The 20,947-nt window shown below is 35.7% G+C and overlaps 1 long non-coding RNA gene across 3 annotated transcripts in view; it reads right to left on the bottom strand.

Annotated features, from left to right (window-relative positions):
- LOC138145370 (uncharacterized) overlaps positions 1 to 20,947 on the bottom strand; it is a 216,375-nt gene that overhangs the window by 136,579 nt on the left and 58,849 nt on the right. For all 3 annotated transcript variants that reach the window (XR_011164202.1, XR_011164204.1, XR_011164203.1), the window contains exon 2: positions 1,222 to 1,529. This is a non-coding gene — a long non-coding RNA (uncharacterized lncRNA). The remainder of the gene's footprint in view (positions 1 to 1,221; positions 1,530 to 20,947) is intronic.

Here is a 20,947-nt window from a genome sequence, read left to right as displayed (position 1 = left end):
TATTGACAAACTTGGTGGAACTGAATCAAGAATTTCTAGGGTATTAATTTTTTAAAGGAGATTTCATTTTATAGCTGTACTTCTCACTATTGCCTTAGTTTCAAGACTGATCAAAAGAGTAGAAATGTTATACTGTAATGCCTGAAACTGGTGTTCCATGATTTCATGAGCAGGTTGCATACTATTTCTGGATTCAACATTCAGTTTCAAAATTTGATGTTAGAAATGTCCAAAAAGAAGGGTAGGTGCAAAACTAATCAAATGATTTTTAATTGGATTCTGGTTAGATGAAAGCTATCTAATTGCAATTAGAGTAACTCCAATAATAAATTTGGTCAATGTATTTCTACTAATTAATATCAAGCAATGTATAAAACAGGAGAGTATGTTTGCCACTGTCATATAGGCCATCCAAGGAAAAGTAGCAATGCAAGAAGTATCCTTCATAGATGGTAAAATTCTACATATGCTCCTGTTACAGACAGTACTATGAGGAATTATAGTCCTAGATTATTACCAATCCTTCTAATCCATGAACATAATCATTCAAAATAATTCTGCCCAACTTTTCTCATGGCAATAACCAAGTGGATGATAAATGGCTATAGTCCAGATTGATAAATATTACATGTACAGTCCATAGAGTTAGCCCCTCCACACATTCATCTTGGACAGATTTTGCAAACAGTTAAGTTCATAATTAAATAGGAGGAAGAAATGATTGAATAACTCTGGAAATGCCATAGGCTCTGAAGAATTAAAATTGAGGGATAATATGGAAAACATGGCAAGCAGGAGTATAGTGCCACACACTAGAAACCAAGAATTACAGAAAAGGAATGTATATATGATGGTATCAGAGAACCAGAAAGGAGTGTGGCTGAAACTTGTGGGGACATCAAAGAAAAAGCAATGGACAGGCCATGTGTGCAGGATGGAATGTTGTTCCATGGAATATAGATTCGAATGGAATCTATACCTGTATCAGCAATGCCATATTCACAATGCCTATGGAAATTACAGATATGCTGATATAATTATCCATCACAAAATACATCATGCTTGCCATATGGGGGAATGAGATAGAAAATTTATTAAAATACCAAAAGACTGAGTCCCAAAACCAGAAAGTGAAAGCCATCAGAGTAGTTATGACATTGGCACAGGTAGATAAAGTAGAAAGCACCCACATTCTCAAGCCTTTAAAACAGAACAGGCTACCTCAGGCAAAGGTCCTCCTCTCCCCACTCACAGCAACTAGTCAGTGTCCATGAAGTGTGCTCCTAGCAGCTCTGGCCCCTGGCAGTCCTCAGCAGGAGTCCTTCACAGAAATTCTGGCTGACTCAAAAAGGGCTTCGCGCTGCCACTGCCGCTGCCTCTGCTGCTGCTGCTGCCCTGTCGCCACCACTGCTAGCCACCGCAGGAACTCTAGTTTGGCTTCTGCCTCCTCTTGCTCCGCCCCTTCCTGCTACGTCAGCAAGTCCAGTGGGGCATGGAAGATTTTTAAATGCCATAACCCTTACAATACCCTATAAAGAGAATTAGAGAAAGATACTTAGCATATTCAGCAAATGGTCTATGAAGGCTTTCTGGGAACAAGAAAAACACAGGATGCCATTTCTTTTATTGTGATATGTATTATTAAAGGAAGCACCCACTTAATCAGAGACTCATGAAAGTATTGAAATAAATCTATAAATTATGAAAGGGAAATCCAATTAAATCCTATTATAAGTAATAGCTAGTGATGTAACCAATGTTCATAATTAGAAAGGAATTATCTGCAAATTCAAGAAAAAAAGATTGTCTTTAAACTTACATTCCCAAGTTAATAGCCTTTTTGATTAAGAGGGTTTTTTTTGCCTTTATAATAACTTTTCACAAATGAAAGTGCTTAGAGATTTCACAGATCTTGTATTTTAGAACAGATAATCTGCCTAAGCAAAAATTATATGTACTAATTATTTCAATCAAAGTAAAAGCCTTAGTCATTTAATTTAAGCAATAAACTATTAACTATGTTACTTAAAGTCCAAACAAAAGCACAATTTGGGAAATTCTCTAACTTTTCTTCCCTCGCAGTTGGCATTATCTAGTATCCAACCTTCTGAATATTGTTGATTACTTCATAAACATATCTTTCAATCACTTAAACATATACCTTCATAATCAAGGAGAACTTATTGTATATGCAATCATGGATGTTTTAAGTATGAAATAATGATAGTAATCATACTGTAACAATTTGGTTCATATTTTATAATAAATGATACTATGAAATCAAAAGAATTAAATTTGAACATCACCCAAAGGGCAATACAGAAAGGATTCTTGTCGGCACGATCACAGATCACAAAGCATCACATTCCCTACAATCACTGCTCCAAACTTTCTTCTCTATTTTCACCATAAACAACAATATTACCCCCTCCCAATACCCATATTTGCAGTAATCCCCTAACAGCTCCAGTCTCCTTCACCATGGGGACCTTATCAACAATCTACAAAAATGTTCAGGTATTCAGTTCAGTTGTTTTTAGTTGTATCCAACTCTTCATAACTGCGTCATTTAAAAAACTTTAAGAGACAGAATAATTTACGGTAATTAGTCATTTTATTAATCGTTAGCATGTTAATAAAAAGTCAATAGCACTCTCAAATTCTAAAGACAATCATGGCAGTGGGCTCATGGTTTATATGACCTTGGAAGGGAGGTACTCCTGAGAGTGGCCATCAATTCTAATTGATTAACAGTTCATGAAAGAATGAATATTACAATGCAGGTAGACCTATTCTAAAGAACTTTTTTTTAAAGTCATTTACTTCTAACTTACCCCAGCATTGGATGATCTAGTAGAAGAATGGATCTGACTCTAAGAGGTTCAAGTTTCTCCCTCTAGTAGTAACTCTATTCTAGAAAAAGTTCCAAATAACTCTAAATACTTATAAAATAATAGACATGGGGCTAGAAAGACTCCCAGAGTTCAGGGAGGAATTTCCAGCTCAGGAAAGGTACATACATTTCCCAAGATTGCATAGCTATTTAAGACGAGAAGTGGGATGTGAACTAATGCCTTCAGAGGTCAGATCTAGTGTTCTTTCACTGTCCCCTACTACTTTCATCTTAATTATGACTCACATACCTAGAATTTTCCCTAAAACAAGTGACAGGAGTCCCTCCCATAAAAATATTCACTATACCATATGGGTACCAGGCATGAGACATCATTTATTGTGCTCCAAAGAAAATACATAAGACACAAAGGATATAAAGACATGTGTGAATATATACAGGAAACACAAGAGAGTCAAATTTCCCATTACAGACATGCTCTGCCACAGAAAATAAAGACCTGTGAGATGGCAGAACAGATATTCCATATTTACTTAGGATTTGTTATGCCTGAAAAATTCAAAGTAATTATCATGGAGAATTGGCAAAGTACAGATCTCCTAAATACTTAGAGCATGACTTTTTTTAGTACTTCAGATCCTGATCCTGATGTTATTCTCCTCTACAAAACATGCTTCTGTGGAAATCTCCCTCTGGTTAATAGACATCAATTTATTTTTTTTAAGCAATTGGGGTTAAGTAACTTGCTCAAGGTTACACAGCCAGGTGTTTCTAGGTGGGTGCTAAGTGTCTGAGCCCGGGATTCGATCTCCAGGTCTTCTCAACACTGGAGCTGGTGCTCTTACTCACTGTGCTACCTGGCCGCCCTAGACATCAGTTTCTGCATGCAAGAACTTTCAACTCACTAAATAACTACTAAGACTAGAAGTGTCCCTTTCTTAGTACTGCTAGCCACTATTATGTGCTCAGAAAAAGAGTCGATCTACTAGTCTATGGCCCCACTCTGCCTCCCTGTAGCTTTCTGGATCAAAGTTTCCTTCTCTTGACACCACATCTCTTTGTTCCTATATATTCATTTGAATGTACTATACTTGATTTTGTGTCTATATTCCCAGGGTCTGGTAAGTACTAAACACTAAGTAAATTATTTTTCATTAATTTATTCCAATAAAAAGTAAGATAATGCAGGCAAGGGACTTATGACCTGGTTTTAGTCTGCCTACACAAGTGCATATTTAATTTGCTTCTGCAGCAAGATGTAAGTGTTAATAATGATAGAAAGAAGGAAGGAAGGAAGGAAGGAAGCAAGGAAGCAAGGAAGGAAGGAAGGAAAGCTAATCTAACCTTTTCATTGAAAATCAAAAGGACAAAAAATACTGGAAAATAATTCCAAGGGTCTAAAAGAGAGCATAGCCTTGATCTTTAAAAAACAAAACAAAAAGCAAAAAAATATTTATTGGAATGCAATTATGATCTTTCTCATTACCCTTCACTCATTGAACAAAAAGAAAGAAAAAACCCTCATCATAGACAGATATATTTCAGTAAAACAACTTCCCACATTGGCCGTGTCTGAAAATGAATCTCAGTTTTTTAAGCTCATCACCACTCCAGCAGAAGTTGAAGGTTATGTTTTAACTATGTGGCAGAGTAGATAAATCCCTGGGTCTGTAAGAAGACCTGAGTTCAAATCCAGGCTCAGACAGTCACTAGCTTTGTGACCCAGGGCAAATCACTTAACCTCAGTTTGCTTCAGTTTCCTCATTTTATTTCCCAGGGTTGTCTTGAGGATTAAATGAGATAATAATTACAAAACACTTAGCACAATGTTTGGCACACAGTAAGTGCTATACAATTACCTCATTAGCTTTTATCTTCAGTCTTCTGGATTCACAATTTACTGATTCAGTCAGATTACTGATTGACCAAAGTTCTAAAGCTTTCAATGTCATTTTTCTTTTGAATGTTATTGTCATTGTATAAATTGTTCTCCATACAGGGTACAGAGTAGAGAGATTGTTTCAATAAGAATTAGTCTTCTGCATTCTCATACTCCCCACTCTGACATGATCATTCATCAATCACCAGTTACTAGGGGTAAATCAAGAGTTCCCCAGGTCATATCAGCAAAGAGTTAGGTCACATGTGTTTGGTCAACTCAATGGAAGCATATCTGTATGGACAAAGGTCCATACCCCATAACATCATCATCTGAAGAATAGTAGAGGTATGGAGATGACGGTGAAAACTCATTTATCTAAAGTTTTCCTAATCAACCTTTATTTATATAAAGTTTGTCTTTGGGGAACGAATTTTCAAAGGGTTTTGTCTATACCATATGTGAATCAAATGAATTTATAAAATGTTATTTCACAAAGTATCAACAGTAAGAAATCTCTATTCTGAAATTTCCTTATTAATAAAATCAAATAGGGTAGCAATTCTGTGCAGGATGCTCTGGATTTCATTAATGTCTTCAATATTTGATGACCTAGTGGTCTGTAATACAAATGTGATATTCACAACCCCCATGGTGGTTATGAATATGCGAGTGTAGTTGTGAATCATAAAATGTAACAGGCTCTCCACATGGACGACAGAACCAAAGCTTTTATTCAAATACCAGAAAACTGAGTCCCAAAACCAGAAAGTCAATTTAATTACAGTAACCATGAAGTTGGTACAAATAACCAATGCAGCAAACACCCACATTTCCAAGCCTTCAAAACAAAACAGACTCCCTCAAGCAAGGATCCTCCCCTCTCACTCATGGTAGCTCCTCAGTCTCCATGCTGTTCGCTCCTAGGAGTTCTCAGTTCTCAGCAGCTCTGTCTGGCTCTCAGAAATTCTCAATTCAGTTCTCAGAAGTTCTAGCTCTCTAGCTTGGGCTTTTCCTTATAAATGGTATTAAATTCTCCCTGTTCTGCCCCTTCCTGTTACATCAGCAAGTTCATCCCACTGTGGGATTCACAAGTTCTGGATCTTAATATTTCATACAATCATGAAATGAAACAAGATGCTAAGTACCTGTTTGCTTGCCAATACAAGGGGCATGGAAGATTTTCAAATCCCATTACCATTAAATGGTCAAAGGTACTTGTCAAGTCTTTAAACTCATTTGACCCATCATAGCCTTTTATAAGTTTAGCAGTAATACAAAGATAAAAGGTCAATGGCTTTGGCATATCTTAAGTCAAAGGTAATCATCATATTTTGGTTTTCAAAATATTCAACATTACTCATATGTGTATAGCATTATGTGGTCAGTTGTGTCCACATTCAGATATGGACTCAGCATTTGTAAATTATGACTTATCCTATAACAGAGAAAAGAAAATATTTAAGAAAAAGTATCCATTCCCACTTCAAACCAACATGTCTAAAACCAGAATTATGCAAAGTTTGAGCTACAAAGCACCATCAAGTTCACCTCCTTGACTTTACAGATAAAACTGAGTCCTACAGGAATGAAGGAAGCTGTCCAGAGTATGTTAATGGAAGAGCAGGGAATAAATCAATATTTCCTGTTTCCTCAGTCAGTGATATGTGTGCTATACTATACTGCCTCTTGTTTTCCATTCCAAACTAACACCTTGTCCCTACTTCTCTCCCTTACCTAATGGCAGTAACATTATCCTAATTATCCTGACACAAAATTCTGCAGCCACCTTTGACTCTTGTCTCTCCTGCATCTTTAATTCTAAACCAAAGCCTTATAAAATGATAAATGTGATAAGTAATTTAAAGGTTAAGCAAGTTTTTGTATGCATTGTAAAAATCCACCTAAGTGAGAAATCCTAGAAATGTCATCAAAGTATTTGACAGAAAGCTCATCTTCCTAGTCATCATAGAATTCACACAAGGTGGAAACTTTGTCAGTGTAGTTAGCATGCCAAACACTTCATTTAGTGGACAATCCTGAGTATTCATAAGCATCCATTCAGGAGAAAAACCCTGCATGTGTGGCAAATGTGGGAAAGGATTAAGCTAGCCCTCATATTTTTAGACATCAGAAAACACCTTCAATTCTTCATTCAATACATATAATCCACTCCAAAACCTAGAAGGGTTTGGTGACCAATTACACTTACCTCATTGAGTCTAAATTTCTTTCCTTGAGTTTCAAGGCTCCTCATCATCTGACTGACCCTACAAAATCTATACAGCTGTATTTCTCACTGGGAAGCCTTTGCTCTGGCCATGTAGGGCTCACCATCCTTACACACATCACTTGCTCTAACCAAACTGAACTTCTTTTACTACTAAATTTACCATGTGCATACCTTCTTTTTGTCACACTGTCCCTTCAATCTTGAATATCTTCTTAAATTCTTCTGACCTAAATTCTACTTTTCCTTCAAGGATTAGCTCAGTTCCTACCTTCTCCAAAAAGACTTCACAATCCACTATAGGCCTTGGTAATCACCATTTTTTTTCCTGAACTTCCATACCATGTATTGTCTCTGCCACTATTTTGTCCATGTCTGTGATTCTTATATATATAAGATAAATGCTTATCCTGGCTCTGTATAGTGATATAAATATCACTATAGCTGTAGTTAGACCCTTTAAACCCTTGGAAAAATATAGAGGGTTGTAAGGAATCATCCTCTTCTATGATTTATCATAGCTTATGTGGCTTAACTGTATGTGATTTTTAGTGTGGTCCTAATCTGACCTTTCACTCACATTCCCTTGAACCCTAGCTCCTAATTCTAGGAACTAGTTAGTACTTTGTCCCCATTTTGTTCCTCTATGCTTAAGACTTCATCTTGCTACCTTACTTCATATCACAGTTATTTTGGGGCTCTGTTTAGTCCTCCCAGAGAATGGAGCTCTCTGTTTCACTGCTCTGTCCTATGGTTGAGTCTCTGGTAAATATGTTCATGATGTGGAGGACCATCTTGGACTTCCTCAAATATTTTTCTAATATTTTCTGACCATACACCCTGAAAGAGCCTCTGAGTCACTAAATGTTCAAGATAAAAAGGACTTATATTCACTTTGCTTGCTTCCAGGGTAATCCTGATGCTATATACTGCTCACTCTATCTTGGTTCAGAAATTTTACTGATATAAATCTGGAGGTTAAATTAACAATGGTATAATAGTAAACCTTGCCTTCAATTTCCCTTTGTAACTTATTGTATCTCTCCCAAAATAAATATTAACTGTATTATAATAATTTTTTTTAATTCTAGAAATTATGATGGGTATATAGAAATGTTTTAAAATTCAGATTACATGTAGCCAGATCCTCATTCATATCAGTAAATCTATTAGTTAAAAGCATATTTTAATTTATTATTAAATACATTTTATTTTGTCTGAGTTAAGAAAGTTCCTAATATTCCAATATAGCATTCTTAATTATAATTCAGTCTCTTGCCTTGTGTCATTAATAAAATATCCCATAAGATAAAAGCCCATGTGGAAAGGAAACTTTCCTCTATATGCCAATTTATCTGAACCAAAAGGGTCAAGTTAAAAAAAAAAAACATGCTCTAATCTCAAACTGGCTAATTATTCCTTGATAAATCTATAATCATCAACAACTCTTTCTCTCTCCAACAACACAGTTCTAGTCTCTCCCCCATTCAGTTTTGTCCTAGTTTATCATTCATCTATTGTATATGCTCAAATTACAAGCATTGATGGATTTATTTGATGAATTCAGCCAGTTTCATATCATAATTTCCATATTAGGTATTCTATTTTTTTTACTATAGCCCACTTGTAAAATTATTTAGGGTAGTGGTATTCAAAAATTGCATAGTTTTGTTCCTGATGGTAAAGTACTTAAAATTCATAGTTTCTATTATTCATCAAGTACAAATTTTTGTAGCAGCATTGTATTAACAAAATACAACTGAAACTCTTAACTAGAACTAATTTGTTCCGTATCATCTTTGGAATACTAAAATAAAGATGATATAATGGTAATAACAACAATAATGTAACAATATTTTGATACCAAAATACTCACCATCATACCAATATTCATCTTCAAACTATGTGAAAGTTTTCATAATATAGAGTGCCAATAGATAAACTTGAGTCCTGATAATTTTAATATTCTATAATTCATAGAACATTAAATATGAATGAGTTTTTAAAATTTGAATTAATTTATTTATTTTTAGTTTTCAACATTCACTTTCATAAGATTTTGAGTTTCAAATTTTCTCTCCCTCCCTCTCCTCCCCCAATTTAAGATGGTGTGCAATCCGATATAGGTTCTACTTATACATTCATGTTAAACATATTTTCACATTAGTCATGATGCAAAGAAGAACTAGAACTAATTAGAGGAACCACAAGAAAGAAAGGGAAAAAAAAAGAAAAATAAAAGGAGAATAAATAGAATGCTTCCATCTCCAGACTCCAAACTTCTTGGAAGCAAGGGGTTTGGAGAGACTATAGAAGAAATGACTGATGAAATGTGGCTAAGGCTTTCCTGAAATAGAGATTCAGAACAGGCAGTCACCAAATCAATGCAATATAGTCCTAAGGTGGAAGTTCATTAAGGGAATGGTCTCTGGCACAGATGGCAAGGATGTTGGTAGAGCTGAGGAGATGGTTAAAACTTCAAGAATAAGGTCAGGATATTAACTTGTCCCCAAACTATCATTATCTAAATCCATCCAAAATATGAGAGCAAGGTAATAAAAGGAGATAATAATGTCTCAAAGCCCAATTCTTTCTTCCACATACAGTAGAGACTCTATGCCTTTATGAATGCTTCACTGGAACAATGAAGCTCTGGACACCAAAAATATCACTGATTGGGTTAGCACCCTGGTCAGAGCAATGAAACTACCTTTATGAATCTAAGTGTATCATATTAGTTTGCAGTCTGGTCCTTATCAAAACCAAGTGATTACTTTGCAACTTGATATGAATTACTGAATGATTAAATGAAAAAGGATGAAAAAAGAAATGGAATTAATGGAATTTCTTTTTGTACAACTACCACAAAAAGGGAAATCTTATGGAACAATTCAGAAATACCTATGCTCTACTATCTAGAAATGAATAATTGCAAATGGCACTAACCACTAAAATAGGCAAACCACAACTGTGAATGAAACATATTGAAGACCTCAATACTTCCTTTATGCACCAATGCTATCTCACAATAATAATAGCAACTTGCCAGTTATAGGCAAGGGTTTCATATTGGTTTTTGCCAATGGTATCCTCAACCCTCAAGTCATACAACAAAGTATTGACAATCAATGAAGGGGGGTCCTTCAAAAATAATCTTCTGTAAGTTTAGCCTAGATAAAATGAAAGATGAAATCTAGGAGCTACTATTGATCAATCAACAATTACTTATTAAGCACCTACCAAAATATGAAGAAGAAAAAGGCTGAAGAAGATGTCATTGAAAATGTCCTTGTGATTCCAACTGAACAAATTAATAATAACAGTGACAATATTAATAAATTACTAAATTATTAATAAATAAATATAATAAATTTATTTAATAGATTATCATTATGATATGATGTTTTAAGGTTTCCAAAGCCTTTTTTACACATATTAGTTCATATTCTCTACATATATAAACCTGTCAGGTAGGTGCAATTATGATTTTACAGACAAAGAAACCAAGGCAGAAAAAAATTAAAAGGAAGTCACACAGTTTGTAAGGGCCTGAGATAGGATTTGAACTTAAGATTTCCTAACTCCAAGTTCAATACTCTATTCATTGTGTCATCTATACCATAGCTATATCTTATAACAAAATGGATGAAAAATTGGATGAACACCATTATCAAGATAATTTTTCAAAGAGATAGGCATACTTAAAACTAAACAAGGGAGAGAAGTCAAGGGAGAGACTTGAGACAGATCAGGTAGAAAGTTGGTGCAATACTCCAATGAAAAGCTAGTGAAATCTTGAACTCGAATGATGGCAGTGTGAGTGGAAATTAGTGAAAGGATGCAACATATATTGAGGAACCAACATCAGCAATACTTAGCAACTAATTGGATGTGAGAGAGGAGAGGGAAAGGTCAAGGATGACTCCAGGATTGTGAACCTTGGAGATGGGAAAGATGCTGGTACCCTCTGAGAGTCTATGATTCTGTCCAACAACTATTTCCTCTCTAGAGAGCTTACTTTAGGACTGAGAACTCTTATTTCCAGTCTATAAAAAGGAATTAACTGGGCAAATCATGTCTATGTTGTCAAAAATTCAACACTGGGAATGCAAAATAAGTGTGGATGTAAGTTGTCTAGCAAGGGTTGGAAGAGAATATTTAGACAGTATGATTCCTAACTAGGCCCATTTTTGGAAATTCTGTTCATTGTTCATAAAAACAATATAAGTAAAACTTATCTGATATAACTAAAACATTCTTCTTTGTGTCTCACACATATGTCTTACACATTTCCAAGCCTTCCTTGACTAATAAATGGAAAGTCCTTGATTCAGACAACTTAAAGAATCAACTTCTCATCCAACTGGCACTTGTGTAAGTAGTTAGCACTCTGATGACTTCAACAGGAAATGCACACAGATGTCACTGGAGGCTTATTTGTCTTTAGAATGGATGTTTGTGATCTTGTAAATAAAAAAATAGATGGTTCTCCTTTCATCTATGTTATCAAAATATTAAAATATAATTCTTTTATGTGAGGAAATGTATAAAAGAGAGTAACATTCCCACCCCCCCCAAGTTAAGATGGAAAGGAAAGAAGGTAATCTCTAATATTTCTTTTAGCACTGACAGTTTATAATCCTTTTCTAGACTGAGGCAACATCCCTGGCTCAGCTGAGAATCCTTATGGTGGAACAAAATTTAAAGAAAAGTTAATGGAAATATTTTCCTATTGGTTTACGTCACTGAAAATGTGGCCACATCCAAATGTACTGCTGCCAAGAGGATAAGTTAATTAATAGTGTGTCAAATTTGTCTTGCATGAGAGGATGTTGTTCACAAATGTTGTAATGGTAAAAAAGAAAACCGTGTCTGAAAAAAAATAAATAGTTGGAAATATTTCAAATGCTAAAACAAAATAAATTTTTCCTTTGGTCATGTTTAAGGAAAAAGTCTGTGACCAGGAAACTAAAAAATTCCATGAATTCCATGCATCAATAAAGACTCTAAGAGTTATTTTTCAAAGATTCATATTGACTTGGAAGAGAACTATAAAATACAGCTAAATGTTCTACACTGATTTTTCAACAAAACCTTTCATACTTCTAGCATTACCTGTATGAGTTCAAACACCCAAGAATAAAACATTATCCTTCCTGAAGGAAGGAGCACAGGAAATGCCTCTCCTTCATATTAAGCACAAAGTCTTATTCTTGATGGTAGTTAAGCATAGGAGTTTTTTTATTCAATTTTTTTTTCTTTTCAATGCCTTTGGATTTGGGGGAGTGATTTTTTCCTTCTGTTTTTTTGCGTGTTTTTTTTTTCATAAAAATGTATCTTTAATCCTCTGGGTTTATTTATGGTGGTGAACAAACTCCTACAGAAATTTTTAGTTCCTTTTTTCAAAGAACCTGAGGGGTATCCCCATAGAAGGTAAGCTTCTTGAGAGTATGGGACTTTACATTTTTGGTTTGGGTCCCCAGCAACTAGCACAATTCCAAACATATATTTGGCATTTAATAAATGTTCACATTTTGTTGGTGAGGAAATTGTCAGAGATGAAATGACTTCCTCAAGCTTTTAGTTTCATTTGACACTCAGCTTTGTAGATGATTAACACTTTACTAATTCCTAATTAATAATTACGCCTGATCAAAACTTTAATGATTTCTGAATAGGACTCCCTGATCCTTGTCAAGATTCCTTTTGGATACCCAACTCCATGTATATACCTAAACTTTGTTCCTACTTAAGTTTCTGATCCTTATTATGATATTTCTGGACACCTTGTCCTTTTTTTCTGATGATGGTTAGTCATTGATCCTTTTCTTTGCATTGTGACTTTTCAAATCCTGAACCTCTCTTTTCCAGATTCCCACAGGGCACATTCTCTCATTTCAAATGTTTCATCTGTCATACGTTTAAATAGCATGCTTTTCAGGTGAAATCATGTTTGAATCTGAAATCCAGAGGTGGAAGCTATAGTCTAAAGTTCACAAAGAAGGTACTTCAACCAATATCTTCTTACTCCAAATCCACAGACCTATCCTTCATATTTTCTTTTTAGCATGGTCCCTTGCCTTATATTTCTCTTGACTCTTGTATGTCAAATTTCCTATTGAGTTCGGGGCTGTCGTGTTTTTTGGTTTTTGTTTTTTTTTTTATAAACAGAGTCCTGAAAGTCTGATAGTTGATCAAATGTCCTTTTTTCCATTCAGAATTATGTTTAACTTTGCTTGGTATGATATTTTCAGCTGGAGGCCCAATTCTTTTACTCTTCAGTATATAGTGTTCCAAGACCTGCAGTCTTTTAGTGTCACCAACACTAGGTCTTATGCGATTCTAATTATGGTACCATCATATGTAAGTTTTTTGTCTTGTTGTTCATAATATTTTGACCTTAATCTGGGAGTTTTAGAATTTAACTATAATATTCCTGTAAGTTTTCCTTGTTGGATCTCTTTCAGGTGGGGATCTGTGGATTTTTTTTTCTATTTCTACTTTCCCTTCTTGTTCTAATGCTTCAGGACGACTTTCTTTAGTTATTCCTTGTATTATTATATCAAGATTCTTTTTTTGATCAGAACTTTCTGATTTTTTTGATCAGAAACTTTTTTATCAGAAATAATTATTCATGTTTTCTCTTCTTGATCTGTTCTCTAGATCTGTTGTTTTTCGTATAAGATGTTTGACATTCTCTTTCATTTTTTCATTCTTTATATATATATTTTTTTAATTTCTTTATCTCTTTAACTTCTCTGGCTTCCTCTTGCCCAATTCTGATTTTCAAGGAGACATTTTCTTTCTTAAGATTCTAAATCTCAGGGCAGCCAGGTAGCACAACGAGTAAGAGCACCAGCTCCAGTGTCGGGATGACCTGGGGATCAAATCCCAGGCTCAGACACTTAGCACCCACCCAGAAACACCTGGCCATGTAACCTTGAGCAAGTTACTTAACCCCAATTGCTTAGGGGCAGCCAGGTGGCTCAGTGAGTAAGAGCACCGGCTCCAGTGTTGGGATGACCTGGGGATCAAATCTGGGCTCAGATACTCAGCACCACACCCGGAAATAACTGGCCGTGTAACCTTGAGCAAGTTACTTAACCCTGATTGTTTTTAAAAAAAGATTCTAAATCTCCTTTTCTAATTGCCTTTCTTATCATAATCTTCTTGTTTTTCTTATTCTTATTTTTCTTTTTAATTTTTCCTCAGTCTCTTTTGATTTTTTAAGTTTTTTTTTTTTTTAGGTTCTCCAATGAATTCTTTCTGGGCAAGTGACCATTTGACATTACTTTTTGGGACAGAAGAGGGTTTCTTTGCTTCAATATCTTCCTCTGAAGACAAACCCCTGCTTCTCTATTCCTGTAGTAGCTCTCTATGGCTGGATTCTTCCTCCTTTGCCAGTGTATTTATTTGTTTTTGTAATAATTTAGTTTTTATAATCACCTCTAATCTTGGGGTAGGGAGGAATGGTGCCTCTGGCCTCTGATCCTCTTCAGTTTTCCCCTCTGACCTTGAACTTAAACTAAGACCTCCAGACTCCTATAAGTTCCCACAGCTCCCCACCCCACTGCTTCTACATTTACCAGACAGGTGCTCTTTCTTTCTTACCCCACCACTCTCCACAGCATAGTTGAGTCTGGTGTTCCTTGTCAGCAGAGGTTCCCTAGATCTCCCTCAGGTCAAAGGTCAAACTTCTCTCCCTGTCCCTGGGGTAAAAGCTCCTGTGGCATGGAGGAAGCCACCTCAAAACCCAGCTAACCCCAGGACTTGCCTTTAGTTGTTTAAGTAGCTTGCTGTTTGTTGTTAAAGTGGACCCTGGTATGAAGGAGTTTGCTCTTCACAGGGAAGAAATCCAGTCAGGATTTTCCTTCAAGTCTTCTCTAATTGTCCCAAGACGACCCCTGTTCTATCCCTACTCTTATTTGTTTTCATAGCTCTATGCTCACTCAGAGGCACTATTTTATCTCTTTTGTGAAGGGAAAAAATCCATTAGTATTTTATTTTCCCCCAGTTACATGCAAAAAAAAAAAACCTCATTTTTACAACTAGGAGTTCCAAATTCTCTCCTTCCTCCCTTCCTACCCCCTCCCCTCAATGAGAAGGCAAGCAATTAGATATAGGTTATACCTTGTGTAGTCATGAAAAATGTTTCCATATTAGACATACTGTAAAAAAAACAACATAGGTTTAAAAAAATCTTAAGAAAATGAAGAAAGTAAAAAGTTATGCTTCAATCTGTGTTTGGACACCATCATTTCCTTCTCTGGGGATAGATCCCATTTTTTCATCATAAGTCCTTCAGAGTTGTCTTGGATTTTTGTATTGCTAAGAATAGCTAAGACATTCACAGCTGGTTGTCTTAGAATATTACTGTTACTTTGAACAAAGCATATTTTGCTTTGCATCAGTCCATGCAACTCTTTCCAGATTTTTTCTGAGAGTATCTTGCTCATCATTTCTTACAGTACAATAGTGTTCCATCATAATCACATACCATAATTTGTTCAGTCATTCCCCAATTGATGGGCATTCCCTCAATTTTTAATTCTTTGTCCCCAGAAAAGAGGTGTTTTGAATATTTTTGTATGTCCATAGTTTCTTTTCCTTTTTATCTCTTTTGGTATACAGACTTACTAGTGGTATTTCTAGGTCAAAGGGAATGCATGGTTTTATAGCCCTTTGACCATAGTTCCAAATTGTTCTACAGAATGGTTGAATCAGTTCACAACTCCAACAACAATGCATTAATGCCTCATTTTTTTTCCATTTCCCATCTGACATTTGTCATTTTCCTTTTCTGTCATATCAATCAATCTAATAGGCATGAGGTACTACCTCAGAATTATTTTAATTTGCATGTCTTCAATCAGTAATAAGAGCATTTTTTCATAGTCTTTAAACAGCTTTGATTACTTCATTTGAAAACTGTTCATATCTTTTGATAATTTAGAAATTGGGAAATAGTTCTTATTTTTATAAATTTGAGTCAGTTCATTACATTTGAGAAATGAGGCCTTTATCAGAAAAACTTGCTTCAAAATAGTCTTCACAGATACTATTTCTAATTGTATTTTTCCCTCCTATTCCCCCACCCTGCTATTCTGTAACTCCTCGAAAGTGTTTTGCTTCTGATTACTCCTTCCCTCAATTTTTCATCCCTTCTATCATCCCCCCTTTCTCTTATCCTTTTCCCCTCCTACTTTCAAATAGTGTAAGAAAGATTTCTATACCCAATTGAGTTCATATATTATTCCCTCTTTGAGCCAATTCTGTTGAGATTAGGGTTCACTCACTCTCTTTCAACTCTCCCCTCTTCCTCTTCTCTGGAAAAACTTTTTTCTTTCCTTTTTAATGTGAAATAATTTGCTCCATTCTACCTCTCCCTTTACATTTCTTCTAATACATTCCTCTCTCACACCTTAATTTTATTTTTTAAAATATTATCTTTTTATATTCAACACTCCTGTGGCCTCTGTCTATATATATACTCCTTCTAACTCCCCCAACAATGAGAAAGTTCTTGTGAATTACAAGTATCATCTTCTCATGTAGGAATGTAAACAGCCCAACCTTATTAAGTCCCTTATGATTTCTTTCCTCTTTACCTTTTTATGATTCTCTTGAGTCTTGCATTTGAAAGTCAAATTTTCTATTCAGCTTTGGTCTTTTCATAAAAATGCTTGAAAATTCCCTATTTCATTAAATATACAACTTTTCCACTGAACGATTATAATCAGGTTTGCTGAGTTGGTGATACTTGGTTGTAATCCTAGCTCTTTTGCTCTCTGGAATATTATAATCCAAATGTTCCAAACTTTTAACATAGAAGCTGCTAAGTCCATGATACTTAAATCACTTCTTTCTTGTTGCTGGCAATATTTTCTCCTTGAAGAGGGAGCTCTGGAATTTGGCTATAATATTACTTCGAGTTTTAATTCTGGGTTCTCTTTCAGGAGGTGATAGATGGATTTTTTTCAATTTCTTTTTTTCTGTTAATTTATTTATTTTTGATTTTTTGTTGATTTATTTTTATTTTTCAATATTCACTTCCACAAGATTTTGAGTTCCAAATTTTCTCCCTGTATCTCCCCTCCACCCACCCCAAGATGTATATTCTGATTACCCCTTTCCCCAGTCTGCTCTTCCTTCTAATACTGACCCCCCCTTCTCTTATCCCCTTCCTTTCTGTTTTCCTGTAGGGCAAGATAGATTTCTATACACCATTGGCTATATATCTCATTTCCCAGGTGAATGTAAAAATAATTTTTAACATTTATTTTTAAAACTTTGAGTTCCACATTCTCTCCCTCCCTTCCTTCCCAACCACCATTATTGAGAAAGTAAGCAATTTGATATAGTGCATACATGTGCAGTCATGCAAAACACTTCCATACTACCAATGCTATGAAAGACTAACTATATTTCCCCTCCATCCTAACCCACACCCCTATTAATTCTATTCTCTCCTTTAACCCTGTCCCTCCTAAAAAGTGTTTGCTTCTGATTACCTACTCCTCCCATTTTCCCTCCCTTCTATCTTATCCCCTTCCCCCCACTTGCCTATAAGGTAAAAAAAAGTTTTCCATACCGAATTGAGTGTTTATGTTATTCCCTTCTTAAGTCAAATCTGATGAGAGTAAGGTTTACTCATTCCCTCTCACCTCTCTTCCCCTCCACTATAAAAGTTTTTTGCCACTTTTATGAGAGATAATTTATGCCATTCTACATATGTGTGTATTTATAGATTCCCTCCAACTACCTTAATACTGAGAAATTGTCTCATGAGTTACAAACATCATTTTTCCATGTAGGAATGTAAGCAATTCAGCTTCAATAAATCCCTTATGATTTCTCTTTCCTGTTTCCCTTTTCATGTTTCTCTTGTTTCTTGTGTTTGAAAGTAAAATCTTCTACTTAGTTCTGGTCTTTTCAACAAGAATACTTGAAAGTTGTCTATTTCATTGAATATCCAGTTTTCCTGGGTAGGTGATGCTTGGTTTAAATCTTAGCTCTGTTGACCTCTGGAATATCATATTCCAAGCCCTTCAATCCCTTAATGTAGATGCTGCTAGATCTTGTGTTATCCTGATTGTGTTTCCACAATAGTAAAATTGTTCCTTCCTGGCTGCTTGTAATATTTTCTCCTCCACCAGGGAACTCTGGAATTTTCCTACAATATTCCTACGGGTTTTCTTTTGGGAATCTCTTTCAGGAGGTGATAAGTAGACTCTTTCTATTTCTATTTTACCCTCTGGTTCTAGAACATCATGGCAATTTTCCTTGATAATTTCTTGAAATATGATGTGTCTAGGTTCCTTTTTTGAAAGCAGCTTTCAGGTAGACCACTGATTTTTAAATTCTATCTCCTGTATCTATTTTCCAGGTCAATTGTTTTTCCAATGAGATATTTCACACTGTCTTCTATCTTTTTTTCATTCTTTTGGTTTTCTTTTATAATTCCTTGACTTTTTTATAAAATCATTAACTTCCATTTGCTCCATTCTAATTTTTAAGGAATGATTTTCTTCAGAAAGCTTTTAGAACTCTTTTTCCATTTGACCAATTTTACTTTTTAAGACATCCTTCTCATCATTGATTTTTTTAACCTCTTTTGCCATTTGTGTAAGTCTATTTTTTCTTCAGAATTTTTTGGATCTCCTTTTAGCAAGCTGTTGATGCATTTTTTTCATATTTTTCTTGTATCACTCTCATTTCTCTTCACAATTTCTCCTATACTTCTCTTACTTAATTTTCAAAATCCTTTCTGAATTCTTCCATGGCCTGTAACCAATTCATATTTTTCTTGGAGGATTTTGATGTAGGAACTTTGACTTTGTTGTCTTCTGGTTGTATGTTTTCATTTTTGTCAGAAAAGCAAGATTCTATAATGTGAGGGGGATTTCTTTTTCCACTGTTTGCTCATTTTCTCAGTAAATTACTTAACCTTTTAAACTCTTTATTAAGGTAGGATTCTACTTCCATTGTGGGAGTGGGAGTGAGTGGACTGCCCCAGGATCCAAGGGTTTGGGGAAGCTAGGGACCTGTGAGTTTCCAGTTCTTGTAATGTGTTATTATCAAAGGAGAGGTGTTTACTCTTCTCCTGGCCTGTGCTCTGATCTATGAGTGACCACAAGCAGTCTTTTCTATATTAGAACTGTGAGGAGGGTTCCCTCTCCACTGCTACCACCAGTTCCACCAATCCAGTGTTTCTCCTTGATCCAGGACTGCCATCCAGATAAAAATACAGGCAAAGTAAGATAATCCCACCTGAGCACCTTAAAAGAGAACCCAGCAATCCCCTTTTGATCAGCCTCTTGATCTCCACATCATCTGTGTGCTGAGAACTCTGGAAGCAGTCACCGCCACCTCTACCACCCTGGGACTAGGGCCTGACTAAGCACCTTTCTCCACCCTGGAGCTGGGACTTGACCATGCTCTTCTCTCACCTACATCCCACAATCCTACTGACCTCCTAAGTTGTCTTTGGCATTTTGTGGGATGAAAAGTCTGGAAATCACCACAGCTGCTATTGATTAAGTGCCCTGATTCCTGCTTTGGCCCCATTTGTGCCAGGAAGGCCCATGCTGGACTGCACTTTTCTCTCAGACTGACGCAATAGATCATCCCTATCAACTTTCCAGATTGTCTTGGCCTGGAAATTTGTTTCACTCTGTCATTTTATGGATTCTGCTGCTCTAGAATTTTAGAGTGATTTTTACAGGTATTTGGAGGTATTTGAGGAAGATCTCGACAAAGTCCCTCCTTTTGTTCCACTATCTTGGCTCTGAACTCAATTTCTTTTTTTACCCTCTGGTTCTAAAATATCAAGGCAGTTTTCCTTGATAATTTTTTGGAAAGATGATGTCTAGCCTCTCTTTTTTTTTTACCATGGCCTTCAAGTAGTCCAGTGATTTTTAAATGATCTCTTTTCAAACTATTTCCCATTCCAGTTGTTTTTCCAATGAGATATCATTGTCTTCTTTTGTTTCATTCCTTTGGTTTTATTTTGTTGTTTCTTGATTTCTCATAAAGTTGTAAGTGTCTATGTACTCAACTCTAATTTTTAGGAAGTTTTTTTTTTCTTCAGTGAATTTTTGGTGCCTCTTTTTTCCATTTGGCCAATTTTGCTTTTTAAGGCATTCCTTGCCTCACTAGCTTTTTTTTTTAACATCTTTTACCATCTGGCTTAGTCTGTTTTTTAAAGTGTTATTTTTTTCAGTACTTTTTCATGTCCTCTTTAACAAGTTGTTGACTTCTTCTCATGATTTTCTCGAATCACTCTCATAGCTTTTCCCATTTTTTCCTCTACCTCTCTTACTTGATTTTCAAAATCTTTTTTGAGCTCTTCCATGGCCTGAGACCAACTCATATTTTTCTTGGAGGCTTTGGATGTAGGAGCTTTGTCTTTGTTATCTTCTTTTGAGTATGTGTTTTGATCTTCCTTGTCACTATAGTAACTATATGGTCAGGATTTTTTTCTGTTTGTTCATTTTTCTAGCCTATTTCTTTACATTTAACCCTTTGTTAAAATATGGCTCTATGGCTCTGCTTCCAGCATGGAGGGCTAACTGTCCCAAGCTTCAAGGGTTTTATGCAGCTGTTTTCAGAGATATTTCTAGGGACCTGTAAGTTTTCAGTTCTCCCATGGTGGTATGATCTAAAGAGATGTGTGTTTACTACTCTGCTGGCCTGGACTCTGGTCTGTGAGCCACAAGAAGCACTCTTTTCTGCCCTAGAACTGTGAAGAATATCCATGATCCACTGTAGCTATAAGCTCTACTATGCTAGTGTGCCTCCTCACCCTGGGATTGCCACCCAGGACTGCAACCTGGATCCAAGTATGGGCAAAGTAACAGGGTCCTGCCTCAGGGATACAAAGATACCCCTATGATCCCCTTCTGAATAGTTGTTCAACCCCCTTACTGTCTGTGGGCTGAGATTTCTGGAAGCAGTCACTGCCACTGCTGATTTAATGACTCCC

The sequence above is a fragment of the Petaurus breviceps genome, unplaced genomic scaffold (genome assembly GCF_028583685.1).
Source record: "Petaurus breviceps papuanus isolate PSGF00001 unplaced genomic scaffold, PetGlider_PUasm1.0 90734, whole genome shotgun sequence".
NCBI lineage: Eukaryota > Metazoa > Chordata > Mammalia > Diprotodontia > Petauridae > Petaurus > Petaurus breviceps.
The sequence above is the reverse complement of the archived record's forward strand: the minus strand, read 5'-3'. Positions and strand labels throughout refer to the sequence as shown.